This window comes from Equus caballus, chromosome 22 (genome assembly GCF_041296265.1).
Source record: "Equus caballus isolate H_3958 breed thoroughbred chromosome 22, TB-T2T, whole genome shotgun sequence".
Taxonomy (NCBI): domain Eukaryota; kingdom Metazoa; phylum Chordata; class Mammalia; order Perissodactyla; family Equidae; genus Equus; species Equus caballus.
Genome location: NC_091705.1, coordinates 6,065,292 through 6,084,896, shown reverse-complemented (window position 1 = coordinate 6,084,896; position 19,605 = coordinate 6,065,292). Strand labels below are relative to the sequence as shown.

Sequence of the window (19,605 nt, the reverse complement as noted above, 5' to 3'; positions counted from 1 at the left end):
TCCCCAGAACCTCAGACTCAGCTAGCCAAGAATGAAATAATCGTCCACTGGCTCACACCAGCAGCTCCTCTAGCCTTCATAAGACCAGCAGATCGCTTGCCTACCTCCCACACAGACAACTTCACCCTAGCCTTATTAGTCACGAGGGCAACTGTTAAACCATTCTTCTTCATTCTCTACTTGTGAATGTGGGTTTTGGGGGGAGGGACTTTTTATCCTGATGCTAATTATCCATTTATTCCTGTTAATTTTTTGACTAGTGTTGGACCTTTGAACTTAGACTCAATTTACCTAAAAATTTAATAATTACCTACCCGCCCACACCAGCTCCTCCTCCCCGACTTCCTTATCCACTCGGTGGCCATATTGGATGCTTCCTTCTCCTCTCTACCACGATAGAGTGTTGTCTCCCTCCAAAATGGCTCTTTGTCTGGCACCTTCTTTCCTAGTTCAAGTCCATAGTTCCCTAGTTCAGATCTTCATTATCTGCCTTCGGTGGTCCTTCCACCTCCAGCACCTCACCCCTAGACAGATTTCAGTGGCTCCCGTAGGTTTACATTGTAAAACGGAAGCCCTCCCCTTAGTCCAAGGTCTTTCCTGTCCTACCGTTCAACTCTAATCCCCAGTCCCCCCAGGGCCAGCCAGGATTCTAGTGTTTCTACCTTGGCACGTCTGCATTTGGCCAAGCAGTTCTGTCTAAGCTATACCTTTCCCATGCTCCCCCAGTTGAAGCTGCACCCATCTGCTGCATCCCTTTCTGATGCCCACATCTAACATTAGGACCACATTTGTGTCCATAGAGTGTCCAGTTTAGGCCTTGAACAAAATCCAGCAATGTTTGTTAAAATGATTAAACAAGTGAATGCATTGCCCCCCACCTCTTTTTTTTTTTTAAGATTGGCACCTGAGCTAACAATCTGTTGCCAATCATTTTCTTCTTTTTCTTCTCCCCAAAGCCCCCAAGTACATAGTTGTATTTTCTATTTGTGAGTGCCTCTGGTTGTGGTATGTGGGACACCCCCCTCAGCATGGCCTGATGAGCGATGCTGTGTCCGCGCCCAGGATCCAAACCAGCGAAACCCTGGGCTGTTGAAGCAGAGTGCACAAACTTAACCACTCGGCCACCAGGCTGGACCCTGAGTTGCCCCTTTTCTTTAATTGGCAAAATAGAATTAGAATTGCAAAGTTACCATGGATATATGTGTATTCCTAGAAATACTGGTCATGTCTGAAGATCCAAAGAGGTTTCCAAAATAGTGACAACGGTGACTTTTGAGAAAATGGCTCAAAAACAATCTCGTGGATATTATTGAATTCAATCTTACATATTTAAGCAAAGGTCAAAGAATCCACTGTGAAGGTGTAGTGCTAAGGTGTAGAGTGTTTAAGGTCCACAAAATTCTTAGCTTGTTTTTGACAGAAAAATGCTGGAGTAAAAGATGACCCACCAGGAGAGGAGGTGCACCCCTCCCCCCAATATCATTACACCGAAGTGAGAAAAACTTCATACAGTCACAGCAGCGTGGCTTCTGAGGGAAAAACTAAGAGCACTGGTTGAAGAAAGTTGACCAGGAAGCCCATTTTAAGGTAATCTAAAGTAATCTAAACTTTCTCTGTTACACAAAAGTCTTTGAAAAGGAATAAAGAAATATAACAAATTTAAATTCTTGTTTTTCACAGGTGCTATAATTTCTATTACCAAAGAGTAAATTATTCCTCCGAGTAAGTGTTCCCAGAACTAGTAGCCAGACATATTTTATTGGGAGTGTTATTCTTCTCATGCAAACTTAGCATTTGGAATGACATATCAGTACAACTGGAGATCCTTATTCTGCTTTTATTGTGCCCATTTCAGGCAATAAATAAGTAAGGGATGAAGAGTCTTCTAAATTTACCAGAAATGGTCATGTCCTGGAATTACCCATAATTCATATCTTAATTCCTTCCGTATTTCCTTCCCTCCCTCCCTCCCCGATCAGTTTCCTTGCAGGCTATTTTCTATGGTTGGGGTAGGTGGGGGGCGGGATCCCCTCTGGGGACAAGGCCAGAGCAGTGGACAGGGTCAAATTTACAGTTTGAAAGACAGAGAAACTATTCTTTGCAGGTAGAGAAACTGGCCTGGGAGGTCTTCGGAGGAGAGGCTTACCCGCAGGGAAGGAGACTTCCAGCTGCTCTCCTTCGCTCTGCTTTTGAGGTTCCACCTGTCAGCAGTGGTCAGCCACATCAGTGTCCCCAGTTCCCATTCCAACAGCAAAAATCTGCATTTGTAAAAAGTGGTGCGAGGAGGAGATTCAAGTATATAACTTGCTTTACATTAATCAAATACTGACTGAGGTCTCAAATCATTTTCTGTGAAGATTTAAACAAGAGCAGAATTTATCCTGATCTTCAGAGAGAATCATGTGGATCAGACAAAATCAAAATACAGTAGTGATAATACAATGCAGTAATACATGCTATGAAACAGATGTATAAACTAAGATGCATTTACTGAGTGCAGTGAGTGTTCCAAGGAGTGAGGGATACACGTGGTTGGGAGCTCAGAGCAGACTTGGGGAGCAGTGGAAAGAACCAGCATAGGGGTTAAAGGTGGGGACTGTGGTGGCTGATGAACCAAACATCAATCTGGGCTTTGCCACTGGCCAGCTCACGGTGCTAAGCAGGTCCCTTCACCTCCCCCTGCTATAAAGTGAGACTCTAATGCTACCCACTTCATAAGGCTGTGTGATGGCTTAAGGGAGCCCCAGGACCAGTACTTAGCGTAGTGCCTGGCATGTAATCAATTCTCAAATGCCAGCAATTGCCTCTGATATCTTGAGATGGATCTTAAAGGAAGGATGGGATTATAGCAGGAGGTGGCAGCAGAGGGTAAGGTATTTTAGGCTGAGCAACCATTGTGTGTGTGTGTGTGTGTGTGTTCAGAATATAGCAAATACTCCAGCCAAGGGGTAGGGGATATCCATGTGGTGGTACTGACCAACAGGGCTATTAGGGCTGTTCCATAGAGAAATGTTATCTGATAGAAACATAATGTGAGCCACACATCTCATTTAAAATTATCTAGTAGTTACATTAAAAAATGTTAAAAGAAATGAGTAAAATTAATTTTAATAATATATTTTATTTAATTCAATATATCAAAATATTTCAACATGCGATCAATGTAAACAATTGTTAATGAGGTATTTTACTTTTTTTTTATACTAGGTCTTCAAAACCCTCTGTGTGTTTTCTACTGCCAGCACATCTCAGTTGGGACTCCCCACATTTCAGGTGCTCAGTAGCCACTGAGGGCTAGTGGCTGTTGTACTGGACAGCCCAGCCCTGGCGGGTCTTACTCTGACCATAGTAGCACAGTGTTCTTTGTAGCTGTTCCTCTCTGTCTTCTCCCCTTGAGAGGCGGATGGCAATGCCTTTTCTTAATACGACTAATTTAAAGAAAATTTAAAAAAAGAAAGGAAGAATCGAGGGAGACCAGTGCTGCAGGCCACCATCTTTCACAGCTGGCCTAACCCTGAGACGTGGGCTAACAAAAGCCCTTTGCTCAAAGAATTTTGGGAGATACTGGGATGTAATTTAGCCCTTCTAGATCACGTTCACATAGAGGCTCTGGAAACCTTGCGACAAAGAAGCCCATTTTACTCCTTGTAACTCCACAGTCCTCAATTTGTTAGGATTATGGAACAGTGTTTTCTCTTGACACAACTAACACTGGTAACATTGGTTGGCAGCCTGTTCTCTTCAACCTGCTTTTACCTTGAGGGTTTTCGTTTTTAAGTATTTTATACGGGCTTTAGAGCTTCCGATGACAATAGTGACTCTGGGTATTTCCCACAGTGCATTGCACCTAATAGATGCTTAATCAATATTTGTTTAATGAATACTGGTGATCAAGACAACCCCTCCCCCATAAATTTAGCTTTCCTCCATAGAGAAATCAAATTAAACCTTAAGATAACTTACAATTGTCAAGGTTAGAAACACTTTAGTATTCCCTAGAGAAATTCTGGTTTGCTGGGAAACCAATATAAGTTTGAAATGAATTTGCATTTCTCTTAGGAAAACAACCATGTTACGGTTCAATAACCAACTGAAAACAGATGCCCTTTGCTGAGGAGATGCTTCTTGTGTCCGCACGCTATGAGACCAGCACAGCCAGCCCGGGAAGGTTTCCCGGGTCCTTGCAGCTGGTCCCCTGCCTCAGGGGCGCCTCAGTCCAACCACTTCACTCCTTAATATACAGCTGTATTTTTCTTATATTTGCGGGGGTTTTAAGTCTCCGTATGTAAGATTTTACAATATATGTCATGTATGTCCACTGTACGCTCAGTGTAATATCTGTTCTTTAGGTTTATTTGGGTTTGGCTAGTTGCTGTATTTTTCAAAGTCAAAACCCCTTAGGAATTTTACTAATAGCATTTTGCCTGGTGAGTTTTTTCCCTCGGGTGCTCAAAAAACCTTGTCTTAAACACTAGAGATGCTCCTGCAGCATCATTAGTCAAAGCTGGACGTTGGCAGCAACATTTAATTCCCTGTATTTTGCCCATGTGGAGAGAGCACCAGATGCCTAAAACTGTAGTCGAATGTGAGAAGCTAGTTCACTGTTGACATACTGCTGGTGACAGCAAACCCCCTGCTCTGTAGGGCCGGATAGGTTTATCAGCTTCCCCGGTGTAGCGTTTCGCTAAATCCAAATTGGAAGTATGTGCCAGAGTGCTCAAACTCGGTCAACAAGGGTTAATGCAGATGCCTACTTTGTGCTCCTACTGTGTGAGCCGCCATGCTGGGTGGGCTAAGGAAAAATGAAGACCAATATCCCCTGAGCAGCACACACTGAAACAACATAATTAAGCTCTGCGAGCTCTGAAGTTTTTAATCGTTTAAGTGTTTTTCAAGTAGATGAAATGCTGCAGGATAACAGAGATATGAGATCACGGTCAGTGGGCAAAGTGTGACACACACAGGCAGATGTGCATACTAGAGGGAGTGGACGCTGAAGTTTGACCTTTTCTGTTTTGTAAAATGAAAGATTTGGGGTATAGTAAAGATTTTCAAAATGGACATCTGTAAGTGTGGACTTATTTTCAGGGGTTTACCTATCCCCTTTGGGAATTTTTGAAATCTGTTTTCATATCAAGGATAATATTTAGTTATTCCTTGAACTGTATTCTCGGTCTTCTAAGGCAGTGTTTTTAAAACTGTAGGTCATGACCCACTGGTGGATTGTTACCCATTAATGGGTGAAGTTGAGCACATCCAACGTTGTTTTAAAGAAAAGTGATTGGAATGGAAAACATCAGAATGTATGGCTGGTAGTAAGAGTGAAGCATTGGTTCATAAAATGTTTGCTTCTGTTTTTTTTTTTTTTTAAAAGAGTTTATTTTTTTCCTTTTTCTCCCCAAAGCCCCCCGGTACATAGTTGTATATTCTGCGTTGTGGGTCCTTCTAGTTGTGGCATGTGGGACGCTGCCTCAGTGTGGCTTGATGAGCAGTGCCATGTCCGTGTCCAGGATTTGAACCAACGAAACACTGGGCCGCCTGCAGCGGAGCGCACGAACTTAACCACTCGGCCACGGGGCCAGCCCCTGCTTCTGTTTTATATGTGTGTGTATGTGTGAGGGTCATGATGTCAAATGTATTTATTACTGTGGGCAGAAGTCAAAAGAATTTGAAAGCCATTAATCGCTAGATCACGCGTTCTCAACCTTTGCACCATGTTGGAATCACCCAACGGGCTTTGAAAATAGGGCTGTGTGGGTCCTACCCCCAGAAACTCTGCTGTAACTGCTTTGGAGTTTTGGGCATGGGATTTGCTTAAAATTTCTCAGGTCTATCGCTTCTTGGCCTTTTGGCTAAGATCAAGTGTAAAATTTCTCAGGTCTGGGGTTGGCCCCGTGGTGTAGTGGTCAAGTTTTCATGCTCCGCTTTGGCAGCCTGGGATTCACCGGTTTGGATCCTGGGTGTGGACCTACACATCGCTTATCAAGCTATGCTGTGGTGGGCATCCCACATATAAAGTAGAGGAAGATGGGCATGGATGTTAGTTCAGGGCCAATCTTCCTCAGCAAAAAGAAGAGGATCGGTGGTAGATATTAGCTCAGGGCTAATTTTCCTCCAAAAAAAAAAAAAATTCTCAGGTGTGCAGCCAGGGGTGAGGACCCCTGAAGAGTTGAGCCTTGCAGCCAAATTCTGTCAGGTAATTTCAGTGCTTGCCTTTGGTTTGTGTTTATCTAATTTGCCTTGGGACAAAGTCGTTCCACAAATTGGAATTGTTGCACGATATCAGGAAGGAGCAGAGGGGCCTTAGATCTTTGCCCCAAGTGAAGACCAAGTGCAGTCTAGTGGGGAGAATGAACAAAAGCTTCGAAGTAGTTCAGACAGAGGAGTGTGGAGGGAGAATTCAGAGAGCGGAACAGAGTTTGGGATAGTTTGACTCTGGTGAGCAGTTCCACCTGGTATTCTGCCCAGTGAGCGAATGTCCCAGAGTCGGCATGATCTGGGACACTGGCATCTGCTGTGTCCCCAGGGGCGTCTCAGCCTGTGGGCACCTCTCACTACCGTGAGCCTCTCCCCACGGCAGGTCACCCTCAAGGGTAGTTCTTGATTTATTCTCTCCGTTAGCCCTTCCCCTCACGGAAGACGCAGCTCCACTCTAGGCCTGTGACAGGCAGCGACTTAGTTTCAGCACATCGTCCGTTGCATTGAACTAATCTTGTCACTCCTGATTGTATTGTTTACGTTCTTCTTCTTACATGATTTGTAATTTTCTTGGTTCTGTAATTGTACAAGATTGTGAGAATAAGGTATTTATACCTAGTTATTTTGTGTGTCCATACTTATTTAATGTTATAATACAGGCAGTGGAATGGAGGGACCGCTTGAATTTTTGTCCCCTGAGAGGCTAGGCTTCCTGTGCTCACGGGCTCCCTCTGTCCTGCGTGACGGTGTGGCTCATCCTGCATGCGGTGGGCTGGTACATTAACGCCAACTTCTTAGCTGTCGAATAGCAAAGATCAGAATGCATTGTGAGCGATGTAAATGGAGCTTAAGGTTTATTGGAATTATTTTTCAGTAGTGCTATCTATGTGAAGTAGGAGTTCAGAGGAAAATCCGGATTAAGAAGGAATGTGGGATTTAAAGTGTTACCCCAAAAAAGGTGATGATGATGATGACAATGACTGGTGTTGCTGATGGTGGCAGTTAACATTTATTGAGCATTTACTAAGTAACCCGCAATGGGCCAATGCTTTCCATGGCTTATTTTACTTGATCCTTAGAGCAGCCTTCTGAGGTAGGTGCTGTTACAATCATCCCACTTAGGAACCCAGGTTAAGTAAGTTGCCTGAGAGTCTCAGCTGGGATTCAAGACCAAATATGTTGCCTCCGGGCCTGAGAGCTGAATCTTCACAAGCACGTGGAGTGGGGCAGGGAGGAAATTCCCGGCCAGAAACGCGAATCTAGGGAATGAAGGAAGGGATGTGTGTGTCATCTGCCAGGGAGCATCCCAGAGGAGGTGCTGGCAAGGAAGTCAGAGTCCAGTTATACAGCCTGATGGAGGAGTTGAGACTGTGAAATATTAATGAAAGAGTTAAAAAAAAAAATGAGATCATCTTCTTATCCTGATGTAGGGAGTCTGATAAGATATCATGAGACTAGAACAAGCAAGCTGCAGAATGACACACAGTGACCATAGAAAAGAAACACGCACATACAGCTGTGTGTGTGTGTGAGAGAGAGCGAGAGGGAAAGAGAGAGAGAGAGAGAGAGGGAAAGGGAGAGGGAGAGAGGGAGATTGAATGTTTGAATGCCCGGGAGTGGTCTGGAAAGATATCATCCCAAATTATAACAGCGCCCACCTCTGCCTAGGGGGCAGGCTACAGGTATTAGTGCTGATAGTCAAAGGGAACTCGAGCTTTGATCTAATATTTACATTTTGTTTTCTGTTTGAAAGCAAGATGACTGCACTCATGTACTTAAATAATTTTGAAAAGGTTAAGGTGTTGATACAGAAAGAAAATGAGATGGGGTAATTTTGGAATTTCATATTCAGGTGAGTCTCATCTCCAAGTCCTAGACTGGAAGAGTGCAGGACTCTAAATTTGTAGGAGCTGGTGTGATGCAAGGTGTAAAGGAACAAACAAATTGTCAGTTAATTGACAGAGGATACAGTATTGTTGCTGATTAGTTCCTTTTTTTAAGTAGAGTTTTAGAAATCTGAGCATTGGCATAGGGATTTGGAGAACATTCGGGTAAAGAAAGTCCCTTCTCTTCAGTTACCTGGCCCAGAGGTGGGAATGAGGGTCAGAATAGGAGGGGAAAGCCATTCACTGTACCCTCATCTGTCAGGGTACCCTCCCAGAGCTGGGTGAGGAGCAAGTCCTCTGTGTGGTTGTTCATGGTATTTTTAAAATGCGTACAAAACTCTAAACGGCCGATTCTGTGTGTTGTAGATGGACACAAGAGATCTGGATTTCTGAACTTCTACTGGAAAAAATAAAATGTGCAAGCCCTTCAGACTGCTGGGGAGGTTGGGGCTGAACTGAAGTGGGAGATGAGAAGAGATGCTGGCGTGAAGGGTACGTGACGAGATTATAAAACCTGATGCGTGGCAACCCTGGGCTGCTTTTCATTTCCCAGTTCTTCAGTGTAGTTGAGGATATCGTGTGCTCCAGCTTGGTATGTTGGTGTGGATGTGACTGCTGTCTGACAGAGGGTCCGGGAGGATGCCTACTTGTTTCCAGGTAGCTGAGGCAGTCAGTTAATGATGCATTGGCAGCAGGAGCAAACCAGGAGCAGGATAGCTCAGGAGCCCCGAGAGCCTAAAATATAACCATTTGCGTGTATGGAGCGCTGACTGCCCCCCAGGCGTGGCTCTAAGCACTTTAATGCATTATTTCGTTTAATTCTCACAGCAACGCCATGAGATGGGCATGGCTGGTGCCCTCATCTTAGAGATAAAGGGTATCAGGGGCACAAAGAACCTGGTTAGTTACTGAGGAGGACACTGGCTGTTTCTGGGGCCCCATCCCAACATCCCTCTTTCTCCCTTTCTCGGACATTTTGCACAATCTTTCTTCCTGACCCCACTTTCCATCGATTTTTGTTTCGTGAAATCATAGATCTCCACATTGAAAGGGAATTAGCATCAAAAGGATGTCAGTATAGGTCACTGTGGCAGACCATATTTTCCCAAAATGGCCACAGCGGTGTTGCTGCTCTTCCAGAACCTTGCCACGCCCCCATCCAGCAGGGAAATCAGATTTCCCTCCCTGTGAATTTGGATGGGACTTGGTCACTGCCTTGACAGAGAGACTGTGGCAGAAGTGACACTGAGTGACTTCAAAATTCAGATTGGCAAAGGTGGTGTGGCTTCCAGACAGTTCTCTCACTCTCTTGGGACTCTTGCCTTTGAGACCAGCCGCCATGTTGTGAGGAAGCCCAGGCCCCCGTAGAAAGGCCGTGTGTAGGTGTTCCAGCCAACAGCCCCACCTAAGGCCCCCTGACATGTGAGGGGGATTTGGGATGGCTCCAGCCTCCAGCCTCGGAGCTGCCCAGACTGAGGCCGAGTGGAGCAGGAACAACACAGCGGTTCCCTGATGAACCGTTCCCGCAGAGCCCTGTGTCCACAGCAGATTTAGGAGCAAAATAAACATTGTCGTTGTTTTGGGCTGTCTCATGTAAACCCCTGCAATGCCGTTTAAGGTCGATGCCATTATACTCATTTACAAGTAAGAAAATGGAGGCTGAGTGAGATGAAATAACTCACCCGGGCCCGCACTGTGAGCAGGGCTTTGAACCCAGGGCTACCTGACGCCAAGCCTGCGGGATCACCCTGCCCCAAATGGCCCATTCCTTCCGGACTGAGAGCTGAGGGCTTTGCTGCTCTCAGAGAAAGCAGCCCCTTTGGATGAGGACGAGAGGGTGCAGCTTTGGAGAACTCGCTTGATGTAGTCTGTCGTGACTCTCATTTCCTTAATTTGAACTCTAGATAGTGCTGCCGGTCCTGCAGCCGACAAGCAGCTCCGTGGGCAAGCCGCCTGCCTCCCCTCCGTGAGCTTGGATTCCGTGGGATCTGCTCACGTTACACCGGGTGCTTGTTCACATCATGTAATAGTCATCTTTGTAATCAAATGGTTCTCTGTCGTCAGTGTTTCTATTTCTTGTTTGACTTCAGCCTCCATGAGGCCAGGGGTCAGTCTGTGTGTTGTATTCCTCGTTTCTTCTAGCACAGACTCTGACCTGTAGTAGACAATGAATGCAAGTTAAATAAATACTGAAGAGCATTAAATGGGAATTTTCTTGAGAATGACGGTGATAGGATAAGGAAGTGAAAAATTCCAGGTATAAATACTCGTCTTATCTCAGTGTGAAAGTTTTGTCTTTTGAGGTCAGAACTATTTTTTTCACTTCCTCTGTCTTTCCTGTTAGATAAGACATCTTTCTGTTTGACTTTTATAAATAAATAACTTGAGTAATTCCCAGCCGTAAGCAAACAATAACAGGAAGTGGCAGGCTCTGAGACAGTGTTTCGTTAGGGCGTTCTCCAAGTGGAAAATACTTTCAGACATGCAACATTGGAGAGCTGACTTTGTTGTGAATGTTGAAATATGACATGCGACTTCTGCCTTCATTCTGATCACCCTTTGCTCCTAGGAATGGTGGCACTTGGGTCTTTTACCTTGTGTTTAGTTACCTACGTGCATGTCACTGCAGCCACTTGAGAACCGTGAACTTATCTCTACATCATCCAGGATGTCCTATCCTTGACTTTGTGCTTAGTAGGTGTCAGGTTCCAGTAATAATGGAGGTAGCAACAGGACCAGAATAGGAGGACTTTTTTTTTTTCAAGAAAGATAAATAAATGCACGTAAAATGTTAGGCAAGTTTAATTTTTTTTTAATTAAGGTTATGAAAGTTAACAACCTTGTGAAATTACAGTTGTACATTATTATTAGTCATGTTGTAGGTACACCACTTCACCCCTAGTGCCCTCCCCCAACCCCCCTTTCCCCTGGCAACCACCAATAAGTTCTCTTTGTCCATATGGTAACTACCACCTATGAGTGGAGTCATACAGAGTTCGTCTTTCTCTGTCTGGCTTATTTCACTCAACATAATACCCTCAAGGTCTATCCATGTTGTTGTGAATGGGACGACTTTGTCCTTTTTTATGGCTGAGTAGTATTCCATTGTATATATATACCACATCTTCTTTATCCAATCATCAGTTGCTGGGCACTTAGGTTGGTTCCATGACTTGGCTATTGTGAATAATGCTGCGATGAACATAGGGGTGCATGGAACTTTTGGAATTGCTGATTTCAGGTTCTTAGGATAGATACCTATCTATCCTAAGTAGTGGGACGGCTGGGTCATAAGCTATTTCTGTTCTTAACTTTTTGAGGAATCTCCATACTGTTTTCCATAGTGGCTGCACCAGTTTGCATTCCCACCAACAGTGTATGAGGGTTCCCTTTTCTCTACAGCCTCTCCAACATTTGTCACACTTGGTTTTGGATATTTTTGCCATTCTAACAGGTGTAAGGTGGTATCTTAGTGTAGTTTTGATTTGCATTCCTCTGATGATTAGTGATGATGAGCATCTTTTCATGTGTCTATTGGCCATCCGTATATCTTCTTTGGAGAAATGTCTGTTCCTGTCCCCTGCCCATTTTGTAATTGGGTTGTTTGATTTTTTTATTGTTGAGTTGTGTGAGTTCTTTGTATATTATGGAGGTTAACCGTTTGTCGGATAAATAACCTGTGAATATTTTTTCCCAATTAGTGGGCTGTTTTTTGTTTCAATCCTGTTTTCCCTTGCCTTGAAGAAGCTCTTTAGTCTTATGAAGTCCCATTTGTTTATTCTTTCTATTGTTTCCCTCATGTGAGGGGTTATGGTGTCCGAAAAGATTCTTTTGAAGCGGATGTCAAAGAGTGTACTGCCGATATTCTCTTCTAGAAGACTTATTGTTTCATGCCCAATCTTTAGGTCTTTGATCCATTTTGAGTTTATTTTAGTAAATGGTGAAAAAGAATGGTTGATTTTCATTCTTTTACATGTGGCTGTCCAGTTTTCCCAGCACCATTTATTGAAGAGACTTTCTTTCCTCCATTGTAGGCCCTCAGCTCCTTTGTCGAAGATTAACTGTCCATAGATGTGTGGTTTTATTTCTGGGCTTTCAATTCTGTTCCATTGATCTGTGCATCTGTTTTTGTACCAGTACCATGCTGTTTTGATTACTGTAGCTTTGTAGTATGTTTTGAAGTCAGGGATTGTGATGCCTCCAGCTTTGTTCTTCTTTCTCAGGATTGCTTTAGAAATTCGGGGTCTTTTGTTGCCCCATATGAATTTTAGGATTCTTTGTTCAATTTCTGTAAAGAATGACATGGGAATTCTGATTGGCATAGTGTTCAATCTGTAGATTGCTTTAGGTAGTATGGACATTTTAACTATGTTTATTCTTCCAATTCATGTGCATGGAATGTCTTTCCATCTCTTTACGTCGTCGTCGATTTCTTTCAAGAAGGTCTTGTAGTTTTCGTTGTATAGATCTTTCACTTCCTTGGTTAAATTTATCCCAAGGTATTTTATTCTTTTTGTTGCGATCGTGAATGGGATTGAGTTCTTGAGATCTTTTTCTGTTAGTTCATTGTTAGTGTATAGAAATGCTACTGATTTATGGATGTTGATTTTATACCCTGCAACTTTGCTGTAGTTGTTGATTCTAATAGTTTTTCTATGGATTCTTTGGGGTTTTCTATATATAAGATCATGTCATCTGCAAACAGTGAGAGTTTTACTTCTTCGTTGCCTATTTGGATTCCTTTTATTTCTTTTTCCTGCCGAATTGCTCTGGCCAAAACCTCCAGTACTATGCTGAATAAGAGTGGTGAAAGTGGGCACCCTTGTCTTGTTCCTGTTCTGAGAGGGATGGGTTTCAGTTTTTGTCCGTTGAGTATGATGTTGGCTGTGGGTTTGTCATATATGGCCTTTATTATGTTGAGTTACTTTCCTTCTATACCTATTTTATTGAGGGTTTTTATCATAAATGGATGTTGGATCTTGTCAAATGCTTTCTCTGCATCTATTGAGATGATCATGTGGTTTTTGTTTCTCGTTTTGTTAATGTAGTGAATCACGTTGATTGACTTGCGGATGTTGAACCATCCCTGTGTCCCTGGTATAAATCCCACTTGATCATGGTGTATAATCTTTTTGATGTATTGCTGTATTCGGTTTGCCAAAATTTTGTTGAGGATTTTTGCGTCTATGTTCATCAGTGATATCGGCCTATAGTTTTCCTTCTTTGTGTTGTCCTTGTCAGGTTTGGGTATCAGGGTGATGTTAGCTTCATAGAATGTATTAGGGAGTGCTCCATCTTCCTCTGTTTTCTGGAATAGTTTGAGAAGGATAGGTATTAAATCTTCTTTGAATGTTTGGTAGAATTCTCCAGAGAAGCCATCTGGCCCTGGACTCTTATTTTTGGGGAGGTTTTTGACTACTGTTTCTATTTCTTTACTTGTGATTGGCCTATTCAGATTCTCTAATTCTTCCTGATTCAGTTTGGGTAGGTTGTATGAGTCTAGGAATTTATCCATTTCTTCTAGGTTGTTCAATTTGTTGGCATATAGTTTTTCATAGTATTCTCTTATGATCTTTTCTATTTCTTCAGTATCTGTTGTGATTTCTCCTCTCTCGTTTCTAATTTTATTTATTTGAGACTTCTCTCTTTTTTTTCAGTGAGTCTGGCTAAGGGTTTGTCGATTTTGTTAATTTTTTTGAAGAACAAACTCTTTGTTTCATTGATCCTTTCTACTGTCTTTTTTGTTTCAATATCATTTATTTCTGCTCTAATTTTTATTATTTCCCTCCTTCTACTGACTTTGGGCTTTGTTTTTTCTTCTTTTTCTAATTCCGTTAGGTGTCGTTTGAGGTTGTTTATGTAAGATTTTTCTTGCTTATTGAGGTGAGCTTGTATTGCAATGAATTTCCCTCTTAGGACTGCCTTTGCTGCATCCCAAATCATTTGGTATGGTGTGTTTTCATTTTCATTTGTCTCCAGATAATGTTTGATTTCTTCTTTAATTTCTTCAATAATCCATTGTTTGTTCAGTAGCATGTTGTTTAGTCTCCACATTTTTGGCCCTTTCCCAGCTTTATTCTTGTAGTTGATTTCTAGTTTCATAGCATTATGATCAGAAAAGATGCTTGATATTATTTCAACCCTCTTGAACTTATTGATGCTTGCTTTGTTTCCCAAGATATGGTCTATCCTTGAGAATGTTCCATGCACACTTGAGAAGAATGTGTAACCTGCTGTTTTTGGATGAAGTGTCCTATATGTATCTATTAGGTCCATCTGATCTAATTTTTCATTTAATTCTATAATTTCCTTGTTGATTTTCTGTCTGGATGATCTGTCCATTGGTGTTAATGGGGTGTTGAGGTCCCCTACTATTATTGTATTGCTGTTGATGTCTCCTTTTAGTTTTGTTAATAGTTTCTTTACGAATTTTGGTGCTCCTGTGTCAGGTGCGTATGTATTTATAAGTGTTACGTCATCTTGGTGGAGCGTCCCTTTTATCATTATGTACTACCTCTCTTTGTCTTTCTTTATCTGTTTTGCTTTGAAGTCTACTTTGTCTGATATAAGTATGGCAACACCTGCTTTCTTTTGTTCATTATTAGCTTGGAGTATTGTCTTCCATCCCTTCACTTTGAATCTGTGTTTGTCTTTGGGGCTGAGGTGTGTTTCCTGGAGGCAGCATATTGTTGGATCTTGTTCTTTGATCCATCCTGCCACTCTGTGCCTTTTGATTGGAGAGTTCAATCCATTCACGTTTAGAGTGATTATTGAAACGTGGGGGCCTACTGTTGCCATTTTATCACTTGTTTTCAGGTTCTTTTGCATTTTGTTCTGATGGAGAACTGTTACTTTGTGTTATTGTCCTTCTGCTTATCTCCTTTGTTCTGGATTTTGTAACCCCTTTCCTTTTTTTGATTTTTCAGGAATGAGGTTCTTCCTGAGCATTTCACGAAGAGGAGGTTTTGTGGTGATGAACTCCCTTAACTTTTGTTTATCTGGGAAAGTTTTTATTTCTCCATCATATTTGAAGGATATTTTCTCTGGGTAGAGTATGCTTGGCTGCAGGTTTTTGTCCTTCAGAGTTTTGAATATTTCATTCCAATCTCTTCTAGCCTGAAAGGTCTCTCCTGAGAAATCTGCTGATAGCCTTATGGGGTTTCCTTTGTAAGTTATTTTCTTCTGCCTGGCTACCCTTAGTATTTTCTCTTTGTCATTGACTTTTGCTAGTTTCACTATTATATGCCTTGGGGTTGGTCTTGTTGTGTTAATAAAGTTTGGAGATCTATTGGCTTCTGTCACATGAAGTTCCATCCCTCTTCCCAAGTTTGGAAAGTTCTCAGCTATTATTTCTTTGAACAGGCCTTCTGCCCCCTTCTCCTTCTCTTCTCCCTCTGGTATACGTATAATCCTTATGTTGCATCTCCTAATTGAGTTGGATAATTCTCGGAGAGTTTCTTCATTTCCTTTTAGTCTTAGTTCTCTCCTCCTCTGTCTGCAGCATTTCTATATTCCTATCCTCCAAATTGCTAATTCTGTCCTCCATATTATTGACCCTACTGTTCAGAGACTCCAGATTTTTCTTAATCTCCTCCATTGTGTTCTTCATCTCCAGTATTTCTAATTGGTTCTTCTCTATAGTGTCACACTCTTTTGTGACATAGCTCCTGAACTCATTGAGTTGTCTATCTGAATTCTCTTTTAACTCATTGAGTTTTTTAATAATGGCAGTTTTGAAATCATTGTCATTTACGTTATAGATTTCATTGTCTTTGGGATTGTTTTCTGGGTGCTTATCATTTTCGTTCTGTTGTGGAGATTTAATATGTTTTTTCATACTGCTTGATGGCGTGGATTTGTGCCTCCGCATAGAGATAGAGTTTAGTCGCTGCTTCCACTTGTTGCGACTGGTGTGGAGGGGGGGGCAGCTGCTTAGACTGCACCAACCAGGAACCCTGTCAGCTGTTACTGAATGGACCTGGACCCCTCCTCGTAGTCACAGTGGTCCTGTGGGGTCCCTCGTCAGTTGTGGGGGCAATCGCAAGCGGGCCTCAGGCTGCTGGTGCCTACTGTTGCAGCCCACTTAGACGCGCTCCCTCCTTGTGGTCTGCAGTGGTGTTGTGGGCTTTCCCAGCAGCCAGGAGCAGGATCACCTATAATCACAGCTTTGTCCCTAACAGAGCCCACAAGATCACACTGGTCCACTATAGGTCCCAGCAGAGCTATGGGTATCTTCTGCAGTCTGTTGTTAGCTCACCTAGCTGTGCTACTTTTGCCCCAGGGCCTTCCCACCTTGCGATTGCCAGTCGGGACCTCTCCACTAGTGCTGTGCAGTGGCTTTCACTGAGGCTGCTGTAGGAACCTGGAGTTCCCCCCTGGGCTACGTAGCCATTTCACTGGAGCTCCACTCTGCCCCACTCCACTCTCATGGGATCTCTGGGAGCCCCTTGCCTCGTCTGGGACACAGCCAGAGTCCGTGGGCCTGGCGGTGGCTTGTAAGCTGCTGCCTTGTGGGGAATTCTGCTCTAGGGAGCTTCCTGGTGTTCTGAATGCTGGGCGGGGCCTCCCTGCCAATGGCGAGCAGCGGCCCTCCCTGCTGGGGGGGTGCGGGACCCTGGAGCATCCCCCCGGCCCGCAGAGCCAGGTGTTGGAGCTCCACCCAGTCCCCAAGCACGTCTACGGGAAGTCTGGGTGCCCCATGCACCGACCCATGCACTGGAGACCGGCAAGTTTAATTTTTAATTGTTTTTTTAGTGCTTAATCTATCAATTAGCTTTGTGCCTAACAAACCACCCCAAAACTTAGTAGCTTAAAACAATAGCCATTTATTTAGTTTGTGGTTCTGCAGGTTGACAGTTTGGGCTGGGCTCAGCTGGTCCAGCTGGGTTAGCTGGGCTGATTTGTGAGTCTTCAATCAACTGCCAGGTTGGCTGGGTGCTGACTGGTGGAGGATGACCTCAATGAAGACAGTTCACCGCTACCTTACATGTCTCTCATCCTCCGGCAGGTTAGTCAAGGCTCCAGGAGAGTGAAAATGATGGCTTCTTGAGGCTAGCACTTGAGAATGACACAGTGCCACTTCTGCTACATTCCATTGGCCAAAGCAAGTCACAGCCCAGTCCAAATTCAAGAGATGAGAAGTAGCTCTTGATGGGAGGAGCTGCAGAGCCACCTTACAAAAGGTGGGCATAGCTCCCCTTCAGCAGCCCAGGGTTTGCAGGTTCAGATCCTGGGTGTAGACCTAGCACTGCTTGTCAAGCCACACTGTGGCGGCATCCCACATGAAATAGAGGAGGATTGGCACAGATGTTAGTTCAGCAACAATCTTGCTCAAGCAAAAAGAGGAGGATTGGCAAGAGATGTTAGCTCAGGGCCAATCTTCCTTACAGAAAACCCCCAAAAAACCAAGGGTGAGCATATAGGGAGGGTGAAGAACTGTGGCCATCTTTGCAACCCACAACACCAAGTGGAGTGCAAATATTGTCCTGAGGGAATTAACAACATTACAGTGGAGAGGGTGGCAAGGAAACTATTTGCATGGGTTACAACTGATGAGAAAATGGAACTGGGTTGAGAAGAGAGGCTAGTAGGGAGAGGCTGAGATGGACACGGAATAGAAGAGCCACAGGCCATTTCCCACATCCTCTGTCCACCTGAGTGTGTAACGCTGGGGGCGAGATGGTGGCAGAGTACAGAGGGATCAGTTGATAAGAAAGAGAGAGTTTCTCTTCCTTTGCTGTTCTTTCTTCTCCCATTGTCGCCCGGGCGTGCCAGGCCACGAGGGCGGGGCGGGTGGATCAGAGGGTGAGCAGCCACTTCGTGTCTAACAGGTGGAAAGAGACCTGCGCTGAGCCCGACAGACCTGGAGTCACTTCAGTTCTGCTTCCTGCCGCTGAAGCATCATGTCCCATACAGTTTGGCTGATGGGTTTTGTTTGCTGGAACAGTCGGGGGCCAGCAAGGAGGGAGAGGAAGGGTCAAATGGTCTGTCTCCTATATCCCTTTTTTCCCATGGATTTTCAGGAAGGCTTCAACTTAGGAACACTCGGCCTCCTGACACTACAGCCGTTCATTGCCCCATTTCATCATCATGATAGCCCTAAAAGGGTGGGATCATTACTGTCCTCGCTTGACAGATGAGGGCACTGAGTGCTGAGAGGGTCGGTAACTCAGTCAAGGTCTCATAGTTGTGCAGTGGCGAAGGCAGGTGTGAAGCCAGGCTGTGTGATTCCACAGTGCGTGCGCTGCACACTCCTATGCCAGTGTGGCCTGCGGGCTGGACAGAAGTGGCTGTCCAACAGGTGTAGTCTGAGCAAATGACTGCAGTTTGGATGGAGGTCTGAGCAGTGTGTTACGGAAAGGCGGGGCTGGTGGGTGACATCACTGGAAAATTCATCAGCAAACAGTAAGAAGCAACTACCTTTGGGAAGGTCCCCGCCTTCCCCTGGGTGGTCGGGGATGGGGAATTTTAATCCCAAGTGGATGATCCATCTCTTTCTCCCCTAGAGGCTGGGTTTGAGCCCTCTTTTTTACTGTACCCCAAGGAGTGCTCTGGTGCTGTCTAGAGAGAGCATAGTCCTCTGCCCACCAGACTGAAGTCCTCCGGCCACTGCTGAGCCTATTTGAAATAATTCCTCACTCAGGGCAGTTCCTCTAGAAATACCTCCCATGCCTGAGCCACGTGCACCAAGGAGCACAACCCCGCCAGCATCTCCCGCTGGAGGCCCCTCTTTGATCTTCTCTGGTTCTCAGCCTCCTCCTCCCTCCATGCAACAGAATTTCCCTAACTAAATATAACCAGTGGAGGATACTTCATCTTCCCTGTGTTCTCCCTGCTCTCTGTTTAGTTAGAGGCTGGTGCTGCCATCAGCTGGCTGAGAATTTAAAGCGGTTTTGTGAAGATGGAATTTATTACTATTCTCTTCATTTCTTTTTTTACTCCTTATGTTCCTCTGTCCTAGCCCTTTCTTTGCAATATTAGCAGATTCAGCTTAGTAATAAGGATAAGCAGGTCTTGCTTGAAAATAAGTAGCATTTATTGAAAGCTTGCTGAGTCAGGTCCTGTTGTAGATACGTTACATGTCCTTTCCTCACAGTAGCCCTGAGAGGTAGTAGGCTCTGTTTTTGTCCTCATTTTACAGATAAGAAAGCTGAGGCACAGAGAGGGGAAGTCATCCGTGTGCCATGGTGTCTGCACATTCAAGAGCTCAATGGATGTTAGTTATTATTTGTAGAAATGAGCTGTGTCTTGGTCTGGGTCAAGAATTAGGGTTCAAGTATTTATATGGGTGGTGATGCCCTGAAGCACAGTGAGGGAGTCAGGATGGGATAGGAAAAGGGGAGAGGCCATACAGGGTGCGACCACGAGCAGGTGACCACTGTGGGCAATCCCACTGGGGATCTGTGACAGACTGCATAGGATGCATTTGAATTATCCCACCAAGGGATGCAGAAGCCAGAGTATTCTTGGAGAAGTGATGGGGACCTTTTTAAAGCAATTGTGAACTTCATAATTATATCCT

General features: G+C 44.1%; 1 protein-coding gene across 5 annotated transcripts in view; it reads left to right on the top strand.

The window, feature by feature from the left end:
- Positions 1-19,605, top strand: part of RIN2 (Ras and Rab interactor 2) — a 216,871-nt gene that overhangs the window by 37,721 nt on the left and 159,545 nt on the right. For 2 of the 5 annotated variants that reach the window (XM_023626030.2, XM_023626033.2), the window contains exon 2: positions 8,451-8,576. The exons of the other annotated variants lie outside the window; for them this stretch is intronic. The gene's annotated coding sequence lies outside the window, so the exon portion shown is untranslated. The remainder of the gene's footprint in view (positions 1-8,450; positions 8,577-19,605) is intronic. 5 annotated transcript variants of the gene reach the window in all.